The 11,031-nt window shown below is 45.7% G+C and overlaps 1 long non-coding RNA gene across 1 annotated transcript; it reads right to left on the reverse strand.

Moving 5' to 3' along the window:
• Window positions 1–1,163: 1,163 nt before the first annotated feature.
• Window positions 1,164–7,075, reverse strand: LOC142052658 (uncharacterized). Its single transcript, XR_012658929.1, has 2 exons — window positions 6,880–7,075; window positions 1,164–6,449 (listed from the first exon to the last, which is right to left on the reverse strand). It is a non-coding gene; the product is annotated as an uncharacterized LOC142052658 (long non-coding RNA).
• Between the last annotated feature and the right edge of the window lie 3,956 nt (window positions 7,076–11,031).

Below are 11,031 nucleotides of genomic sequence, written 5' to 3' on the forward strand. Positions count from 1 at the left end.
CAGCCTAAATCAAAAGGCCATGTTATGTAACTATAGTATTTTTATGAACATTTATGTTTCCAGTACTTACTAAAGTATCGCAAGAGTCACAGGCTCCTTTCACGCAGTGTAATTATACATAAGGCTCCTGAATTGGTTTGGTCAATGTACAGTCTGGCAGTTTAAGTTTAACATCTTGGGAAGCGCTTACCAAATCGCAATCACATGGACATCAAAGTTCACAGCAGAATCTAACTCTTGCTCCTCTGGCACCTTGCATAGCCTCTTCCACCCACTACCCTCTGCCTTTTCCTCTCCCCATCTCCTTCTTTCTCCCAGTCCCTCAAGCCATACCTGCAGGAGAGCACAGTACATTAGGCAGCAGCAAAGCAAATATTCTCCAGCATATATCCTCTTAAAGGCAAGGACTAGAACAGTTTACCTTTAACAACTAGTGTGAAATGCACCTTTTCTCCAAAGCTTGGTCTACACTATCAGCTTCTTGTCTTAATGGTTATAACAGGGGATATAGCAATGCTAGTTCCTGAAGACTAAACACAAGTGACCTTGAAAAAGAATCAATGCAGCCAAGCAGATATTCCTTATCATTATTTGAAGCCTTCATGCCTACCTGACACTACTTGGTAAGGGAAAACACACCAACAGCCCCTATCCCCTTCAACTGTAGCAAATCCTCACCTCATCAACACTCACACTGCCAGGTCCTTCCCTCCTCTTGGGAAGCGTGATTTCCCATGCCCTGACACGACTCTCCCCACCTCAGCACTGCTAATTTCCCCTGGGGAAAAGGTAAAAGGGCAAGGAGCAAGTCTCACTAGCACTGGCGTGGTTTGGTTAAGAGCTGCAATCGCACTAGCAATATTTTGTCAGTCTATTAACATCACTGCACTGGGAAAGCCTTACGCAAAAGAAACCTCTGAGCTTCAGTTGCTTCCTCCCTTGGGCCCAGCCATGACTGAAGAGTAAAACCCACTGTTTGTAAGAGATTACCAGTTACCCAGGGAAGTGAGAATTCCTCTGCATTAAACACACATTTAATCCTGTACTTCAGTACTTAGGAAGGTTAAAGCAAGAATGTACTTCTGATGGGATTCAACTTTTGTTTTACACACTCAAGCCTCAGCTCAAGCTAATTAACACACAAGTCAAAGCTGATCACTATGTGCTTTACATGGCATTTATTCAGAGTAATATTGATCTTCTGTAACCCTTCCCCCCTCTGCTTTATAAATTAAAGGATTAGTCATGTGACAATAAACAGCAATGGAACAAACTGTGAGATGGGGAGAATACTGCAGGAAAGGTAAAATTCTTTTTTGGTATAAAGCTAGAAAAGAAATCACATACAATCACTGAGGTTGGAAGGGATCTGCAGAGGTAATCCAGCCCAACCGCCCTGCTCAAGCAGGCCCACCTGGAGCCAGTTGCCCATCCAGATGTTTTTTTAATATTTCCAAGGATGGAGGCTCCACAACCTCCCTGGGCAACCTGAGCTAGCACTCTGTCATTCTCAGAGTATGTTTCCTGATGTTCAGAGCGAGCCTCCTGCGTTTCAGTTGGTGAAAGAAGAAACTAAAGGATGGAAGCTGACTGCTGTATCTATGTACAATCTCCCCAAACTAAGACCATCCTTTCTCTGCCTCTTCTGGAAGCAGCACCTGAGGGAACTGTTAGTCAGTCACAATTTTGGGACATGCTAATGGGAGCTGGGACTCAGTACAGCAAAAAACAATGGCATTCACTGTGACTGAGCTTATTGCCTATATATGAATTTAGACATCTCTGAAGTCACCCAGCTGCCAAAATACAGAGTATTAAACAGCTCTGGCTTGCCTAAATAAGTCTACTCCACAGCTTAAATATGCTGCTGCTCATTAACTTGAGTCTCTTATACTGTTAATGATGTTCCCACAACTACTGCTCCTGCGAGTTACTACAAAACAGAAAAAGGATTTTACTGCACAAGTGGATCAACATTCAGGATTGAGACTTTTATTAAAAGCAGCAATGCATCATTTTACAACAGCTGAAGAACATTCACAGGAGCTCTGCAAGAGACCAAGCGTTGGTGCAAGAATGTAGTTTCCAACACTTAAGACGTAAGAACCATCAGACAGGGTAAAAACTGCCATTTGACAAAAAGGCGGTACTGCCTCGCAGCCCAGCGGAACTCAAAACAAAGCAGCAATCATTCATCAATAGTCTAATGCTGGGTTTTTTTCTACTGAGCTCAGGACTTCGTATGCACATTTCAGAACATTTATATATAATTCAGCAAGTAATTACTTTTGTGTTGGCTATACAAAGCAAAGTTGCAGCACCCTTGTTCAACAGTTAATTAGGATGAGGTTTCAGTACAACACCTCTAATACCTTAAACATAGGTTTAACTGCACCAAGCTATTTCAAACTACATTAGCACTGGTATTCCAAAAAATAAAACCTGGTCATAGGAAAGGTTATTTCTAGAGTACAGAAGACAACTGTAGACACAAAGTTAAATCCTTAGCCTGTCTGTTACACAAAGAAAATAGCCTTATTTCAATGGCCTTTGCCAAGTTTTTTCGTAACTTCCACTTCCCTCCCAGAATAAAATAGAAAATAATCTTGGGATTGCCTAGCAGTTCCAGTTTCCACTCACTCTTGCCTCAATGCCCTGTTTCTCCCAGAAGCAGGTTCGCCTCCTCCAGCTCCAACTACAAGGAAAATCCTTCACCGCGCAGTGCCATTGACCAACCTCAACTGCTGCAAGTCTACTTCCCATTCCGCAGACAGAGGTACACGCAGCCTTGTGTTGATAACTTAGGTATCCTGCCAAAGATTTCTACCCTGCTATCCCAAGGTTTAGGGGAAAGACCACTGCTACCACCAAAAGCCAAACAATGGAGACTCCAGAATCTGCTGCTCCGGGTGGGCTTTCAGGGCACTTCAGTCTTACGTGGATTCTCAGAAGTTTCTTGAGTGTAGCTGCCCAGGCAGCAGATAAATATAAATATCCCAGCGTTTTCTGGAGTCTGTTCATGACTTCCAATACTTTATTTGTATTTCATTGGACTCTATGGTCTATTTATAAATTGTTTATCATACAGTTGCTAGAAGTCAGCAAGCCTACTTCTATTTCTAGTAAAACTGTACAAGTTAGTTTATGAAAACACACATGAAAAACTTATCCTTTTCATCTTTTGACAGCATTTTTAGATTACAGGGACAAGTGTTAAATTTTTTGCTTAAAACTGCACTAGCTCGAAATCAGATCTCTAGAAGCTAAAGAAAGGATGCCGCTGGACCTGACAGAGTTGAGGAATGTGCTGAGACTAAGCAGCTACAGGCTGTGCAGCTTGCCTTTACTCTATATTCCCTGTGCTCTTAATTAATTTCCCATCACAAAGCAAGCTTAAGTGTTTGCCATTTAACATGGACCCTGCTTCATTGACACTCCCAGCAGCGTAAGACGTAACTCTATCTTAGTATTTTAAGGAGATCCTGACGTGGAAGAGACAAAAATGCACTAGACAAGTTTTTATGCTTCCAAGAGGTCTCTTTTAAAATTCTGAATTCAAACTTCAGCACATATGTAGAGTTCAAGCGGGTACATACAGCTGAATCAATACACACAGGGAGCCTAGGCCACGCTCAGATACATTCACCGTCAACCTTCAGAGTACTTGACAGCAAACTCCTTTCCTGTTCTCCAGCTTGCAGAACAATAAATAGGTGGGTATCATTTCCTTTGCCTCTGCCCCCTCAAATAACAGGTCTACATATATTATTTTGGAAATTCATGTAATTTACTCAGCATGCTCATTTGCCACTCTTCCAATGAGGAAAGGACCGTAATTGGAACAGACACTCTAAAGTATCAAGGAGCACCAGAAAAATAACGCAGCAGTTTAGAGTACATCTCCAGCAAGGCACTGCCTAACAGAGAAGCAGAAGATGCCAAGAAGTCATTGGCAAATAAGCTGTACCAATGCACTTACACAGTTTGGCATTCAGATTTTATTTCAAATAGCATCACCAGTTCTCTTCCTGTTTCCAATTCCTGCATCATCTTAATCAACCATGACTCTTAAAAGGTTAGTCAAAACTCTTCATCTCCCATTCAAGGCCCCAAGCACTACACCCATCAAGCTTGCTTTCAAGAGTCTTACACTGCAATGTAAGCGGGGAAGTTCAAATGCCAGGGGACTATCAGATCACATACATTTCAGTGCAAGTATAAAGCACAAAATCGGAAGTGTTGAGCTCTTTTCTAGTCCCACCTGAAAGCCACATGATTTCCTGTATCAAAGCAGAAGTGCCACCAAAAGGTCACTATTCAAGTATTACTTGTAGGACAGGAGGTACAACATGCTGCAGACATGTGGCAAGGACAAATGAGGGATACCAGCAGGCCAAGCATTACTCACCTTGCCTTCATAGCTGGTCAGCTTGACCACTGGGGAACTACAGCAGGCAAGAAAATTGGCTCCAGCTGAAACATGCTAAGAGAAAGCAGATGAACTCTTCATTCCCAATGCAGCTGGACTCAGGTTTGCGATCTGCCATCACATCCAGTCCAGTGCAAGAGACTTCAGGATCCCACCCCCCTATACTGGGCTGAATTTATACTGAAATAAGCTAAGATCCAAACATGTTACGCTTACCCTGGAAGAGTAAGCATACACTCCAGTCTGTGGGTTTCCAGAACTGTAAGAATATAGAGTTTTAACCACTAAATCTGAGTATCTAAGAAGCCTTCGTAAGATCTACCGCCCCCCTCAAAAAAGGCCATTTAGTACAAAAATTGGAAACTGCTATTTGCATTACATATCCTGCTAGGCAGGAACCACCCCTAAACACAATACAGTGGGACTTTAGCCCTGACAGTACAAGGTGTTTCCCTGTAACTGCACTGATTAAACAGTTGCAGACACCAGACTTCCAAGTCCTTTTTAGCAGACGTCACACTGCACAACATAAAGCAGCAGGCAATTGGCCAAAAATGGTTAGCGAAAAGGATTCCTTAAACCTCCAGCATCCAAATATAGCCTTAGCTGGTCACATGGGCTGCCATACAGTAAGTGCTCCTCACTTTACCTACCCTTTGATTAAACTGTTTGAGCTAAAAATCATGTACTTAGAATAGCATTTCAGTTTCCAGCCCAATCCCATGAACTGTATAATCTTGCTGTACCTTCCACATTCAGACTGGCAGAAAGGGAAAACTGATTTAGGTTTCTAGTGAGCCCAAAGGGGATCATTAGCCACAAAAAGCTAACAGAATATGAGACCTCTAGCACATATTTTATGTGTGTACATATAAAAGCAGCTTATCTGCCATATAATGCAGCTGCTGTGACTTACTTGCTAACAAACTCTACAGCACATACTGATTTTTAATTTTAAATAAATCACCATACCTTACTCCACCTGACCTCTAGCAATTCCTGTTTTTCCTATTACTCTCATTATGATGAAAGCTGATCAGCTGATCGCATCCACCTCACAAGAACTCCACAGCTTAGTTTACAGATCAAGAAGAAACTCTGCAAAATTTCTTTAGAGAGCTGGGCCAGCTATTGTACTGTTGCCAGATTCCAACTTGAACTGAAAAAAGTAGTAAAGTTTGGCGCTTCCTTTCTCAGCCCTTAAAGCCATTGTCCATGTCAAGTACAGCGCAGGTGTCAAACAAGGTTATAAAACCTTGCAACTGCACTAACAAATACAGGTGTCACCTACCCTTCCAAAGCCTCCCCCCACCCCGGCATCAGTAAGGATAAAGCCTTGCAGTACTCACAAGGGACCTTGTGATTTTTGAAGATGCAGAGGCTTGAGTTTAAGTTGTAGCTGTCACTCAAGAGAAGTTGAGGGTTTGGGGCTCCTAAAGAGGAAAACCACTCAGCACCACAAGGCAGGGCCTAAACACTGAATTAGCACACTTAGGTCTTTGCTAAGAGCACAAAGTCTTTCAGCCAACCCCAGTCCCTAGTTAAGCTACTGTTCTGCTACACAATTAGAACAAAGCACAGTTAGGAGCAGTGTCGAGCACATTCACATACCCACCACTGATTCAGCTGCACCGAGCACCAGTTAGTTTCACATTTATGCCGACAGCCAGGCCTGCCTGACTGACTGCACCGAAATAACCCTCGGATACCCAGATGTTGCACTATTTTTTTTTAACCCTGGAAAACAAAAAAAAAAAGTAAAAAACACCCAACAAAAGTTCAGAGCGGGAGGCCACGACAGCAAAGACTTTATTCCAAGGCTGCAGCGCGGGTTTGGGTGCTCGGGGCAGTGACGTGTCCACCTGAGGCTCCCGGGGCCGCCGCCGCCGGAGACAAAGTTCTGTAGTGCACTGACTGCTATCGTACCCAGAGTCGGAGTGTCACAGAACTTTGCCTCCGGAGGCTCCAATCCTCCTCCGGTACCGGCACCGGGACCGCCTGCCAGCACAAGTTTCCCTGCCTGGGAAGGGAAAGGCGCACACGGTTAGAGGTGGGGAAGGGAGCCCCCCTCCTCCTCCTCCTCCTCGGCTCGGCGGAAGACCCGCTGGCCGGGGAGGTGGCGAAAACAAATGAAAAGGTTTTTTTTTTTTTTAAATAAAAACCTCCAAAACACACACCCTGCCCCCCCGGCGCTAAGGGGCCGCCCTGCGCAAGCCGCGGCCGAGCGGCTGGCCGGAGCGCTGCCGATGGAAACCAGCGGCGGCCGCCGGCTCCCGCTGACAGCCCCGCCGCCGCGGCCCTGAAGCACCCACGATCCCGCCTGGCAGCGCCCGGTGCTCCCCCCCCCCCCAAAACCCTCCGCCCCTCGCGGAAGGGACCCGAGCGGCGCCCCGCCAGCTCTTCCCTTCGGCCCCTGCCACCGAGCGCAACAGGTCCGGTCCGCTCCGCACCGCTCCGCCCGCAGCCCCCCGGCGCCCCCCGCGGCGGCGGCGGCCTCGTCCCGTCTGTCCGGGTCCCGCCGGGCGGCGGCCGGTGGCGCGCGCCGCGCCGCGCACCGCTCCATCTTGACTTTTGCCGACGTGGAAATTTTGGGTTCGGGGACGAGCCGCGTTCTTATTGGCCGGCGGCGGGCGGGGTCGGAGGTCACGGCTGCTGTCGCCGCTCGGCGCCAAGCCCCCTCTCGCAGGCGGCCCCGCCCCGCGCCGCCTGGCCCCGCCCACCCGCCCACCCGCGGGGCGGGGCCGGGCCGCTCCGCGCCGCCGGGGCCCGGTGGCCGTTGCGGCCGTTGGTGGCGGGGGAAGGGGGGAGGGGGGCAGGGGCGGCGGCGACCCAGCGGTTCTTCCCCGCCTCCCCCCCCCTCCCGGTCCGCCTCGGTCTCTGGCAGCTGCCGCCCGCTGAGGGGCGGGAGGGCCGGGGTGGGCGGGTACCCGCGGCGCCGGTTCTCGGTGAGCCTCGCCGCGCGCGCCTTCTCGGTGTTACCGCCCCGCAGCCTCGGCCAGGGAGGGCGACGCTGCGTTCCCGCGCCGCCGGCGGCGGACGCGCGTAGGCCGGGTCCTGCCCCCTCCCGGAGGTGCTCAGCCCCGCTGCGGCGGGCACCCCCGGCGACAGCTCTGACGGAGGCTCCCGGCCGCCGCCCCGAGCCGCAGCCGTGCAGAAACTCGATGTAACTTCGCGGCGGAGGTGCCGCTCCTGAGCGCTCACGGCGCGGCGGGGGAGTGGGACCTGACAGCCGCGCTGCTTGGCTTCTGAAACCCCCACAGGTGGCCTGCTTTGCCCCGGGGACGGCAGCCTTGAGAGCGAAGGGTGGGAGCCGGAGGAAATCCCAGATGTTTCCGAACTCCCGCTTCGAATTTGAAGGGTTTTGAAGAGTGTAACAGCTTTTACTTCAAAGTGTGTTTCCTCGCCCTGAAAGAAAAGCTGAGGGGGATCTGCTGTCTGAAGAGTGTTTTCTAGTCTCCTTTTGAGGAGGTGTCCACACTGCTAGTTCTATATTAAAAATGATAATTCCTACTCTTGCTTTTATCTCATGTTGAATTAAACTGATTCAAGTTAAACCCATCTTATTGATCATGTTATTCGCTAGGCTTGGACAAAACTGCCAACGCACTGAATGGTTTGAAGAACTTTATCCAGCAGCAAGTCCATAGTTGCGTAGGCCTCAGCTGTAAAAACGTTTCTGTCCTTCAGGCACTCGGGCAGTCCCGGAGGAGCCGCTCGTCTGTACAAGCTACGCGTGCCCCAAGGTGCTCGCGGGGGAGGCGGGAGGCGTGCAGGCCCTGGCCTGCAGTGGCATCCGTGCAGGTGAACTCCAGCGCTCCTCGCGCAGGCCTTGTTGTCGCAGGATCGTGGCCATGCCTGTTAATCCAAATCTATGGCTGTCATTTTGGTAGCTGAAAGGGAAATAAACTGAAAAATGCTTTGAAATATTTTATCTTTTTTTAGTTTATATAATTTACTTTTTTCTATTCAAACCATCTGATTTTAAAGCATAATGTTTGGGGAGAGAGGACCTCAGAAGAATCTCTTACCTTTAAATACTTAAATTTTGTCTCCTTTTAGCTCTTTTGTCTGCAGAACCAGAAATGGCAAGTCTTTCCTGAGCCTTTCTGTTGCGTTTATAAAGCACGTTCCTTCCTCCCTGCGTGCACCTTCACCATGCCGTTCCGTCCTTAGCCCTATTCCGTTTTGCTGCGGTTTTCCATGCGTAGTGTTGTTTCCCATCTTCCCGTCCCTGCTCCCTCAGCACACACCCGCTCTGCTAGGCCAGGGAGTTGGCCTCAGCTATGCTGTTGCCACTTGGCTGTGTGTACAGGAATATTGATTTTACAGTGTGTATGTTCTGTAAAAAAAAAATAAAATCAATATTTCAGTAGATTGAGCAGAGCGTGCGGCAGCGTAATGGAGCCCAGCCTGCTAATGTAACATGCAGGGGTCCTCATTCCGAGATTGAGGTCAGTCAGAAAATTGAAATGTGTTTTCTTATTTTATTGTCTGTTTCAGGTTTAATGTAGGTGTTTATGTTCTAGTGTTTAACTTACAGCAGGGCATGCAGTTGCTTTAAAATCATATCCAACAGAATGACACACATTGCAGGCGGCATACACAAAAAAGCATGCCTCAGGCGTGCAATCCATTTTTTAGGGCTTAATAAACCCCCTCTTCCCCTTACCCATCATATGTCTATCAAACAACACTTGTGAGGAAAAATTAATAACTTTTTTTTCTGCAAATAAAAAATCATTTCCCGTTGTTTGGTGCAAATCTGGGTTCTGGTTATGTAATGAAACATGCAGTGCTTTAATGAACTCTGATGTAGCAACTCATATCGATGAGTATCGTAAAATGAGTGTAAGTGAAAAGAATGAGGGAGGAGAAATAGCGAATATATGACACAAAGCCAGAGTAAAAACTCCCATTGATTTTAATGGACCTGGGATTTCAGCCAGAGTGTTCTCCGTGATACATTATCCGCTTCTTAAACCGTTGCATCATGCTTTAAAATTTAGCAAAAGTGCTTCTGAGATGACATGCGAAACCACTGCATTCTCAGGCTCAGAGTCAAGATTAGTGTAAGCTAACTATTGTTTCACAGCTCTTGTGAGAGGAGAGGCTTGATATGGCTTTATCTTCATTTTATCTTCTGGTTTTGTCAGAGGCTATTTCTCATCTACCAAAAACTCAGTGCAGCAGTGAATACAGATCTATACAACGGGCAGAGGATTCGCTATTATGTTTGTGAATGTCACAATGCTTTGTGCTGAATAACGTACATTTTGAGATGCCACGGGGGCCCTCATGTTCAGTAAAAAAGCAAAGGTATTTATTCTTCTGTCATTTGCATTGTTAGTTGGAGACTTCGGTTTGGCAGTCGTGGCTGGGGAGGCAGGCAGGACTGGAGCAGCGATGTCTTCTTTCAGTTACAACTCCAGTTTAGGGCATGACTCATAGGCGGCTTCAAAGTGTAAAATACCGCTACCTACAGATGCATACTCTATGGGGATTTCTAGAAAGGCAGTTGCTTTTCGTCAGTCACTGACCACTGATTTCCAGTATGCTTGTGTGTGTGTCACTATTTTGAAGAAGTATTTGTTGCTCTCAAGCATGGAGGCTTTTTTTCCTTTTAGAAAACTGTTCATTTTAACATTTTTTAAAAGTTCATTAAGAAATCAAATGCAAAAGGAATGGTAGTAATACTTAGTATTACCAGTATGCACTTACCGCTCTTAAAGGCATACCTCAAGATATGCAATATGTCCTAATGTATTTTAGGTATAGTTTAAAAAATAATAGTGTAATAACATAAAATATAAAATATATTTAAAACACTATGATATAATTTTATTTAATTCTAGAATGTTTTTCCCAGTATAAGTATGGTAAGCTGCAATAAAGGTATTATTCTAATTTAAATTATAAGGTAAAACTCATTGCTGAAGATCGAGGAAGAATAATTAGGGTTGAATTTTACTTTAAGAATCCATCTGCTTTGGCAGCAGGCTTCCAACTAAGAAGATTCAAGAAGGTGGTTACTATGCAGGACAGGAAAAAGCACGTGATACAGAGGACGAAGCTGCGACTTTTTGTTAAGTAAGGATGAACAATATTTCACAGAATGTTAGCCTTAACTTAAAAGATGGGAGAGTTTTATGATAGAATTTACTTTTCTGTACAGAAGACTCTGTTTTCTAAGGGTCCTCCTCTTCCAGAGTTATGAAATAGTACATTGGTTTTTGGGGTTTTTGTTGTTTTTTTTTTCTTCCTTTTTGAAACAATTAGCACATTATAAGAATTAGTATTTAAATCTAATTTGAAACTGGATTAATGCAGGATGGAAAATTAATTATCTCATTAGTTGCAGAACTTTTATAGTATTCATACAATAAGTAAAGACTCAGTCATAAGCATCAATCAATATTATAGAACATTTTAAAACAAATGTAAACAATTTACATTATGACAATTTGTAGCACTACTTTTTGATAAAAGAAAAATGATACATAGAAACCCAGTGGCATATCGTTCTAGTTCTTAGTTGGTTATTATCTGAGATTGCTCATGATTAAATATGATTTGTGTTATATCTGTGCAATTCTGTACTTCAT

This window comes from Phalacrocorax aristotelis, chromosome 2 (genome assembly GCF_949628215.1).
Source record: "Phalacrocorax aristotelis chromosome 2, bGulAri2.1, whole genome shotgun sequence".
NCBI classification, from domain to species: domain Eukaryota; kingdom Metazoa; phylum Chordata; class Aves; order Suliformes; family Phalacrocoracidae; genus Phalacrocorax; species Phalacrocorax aristotelis.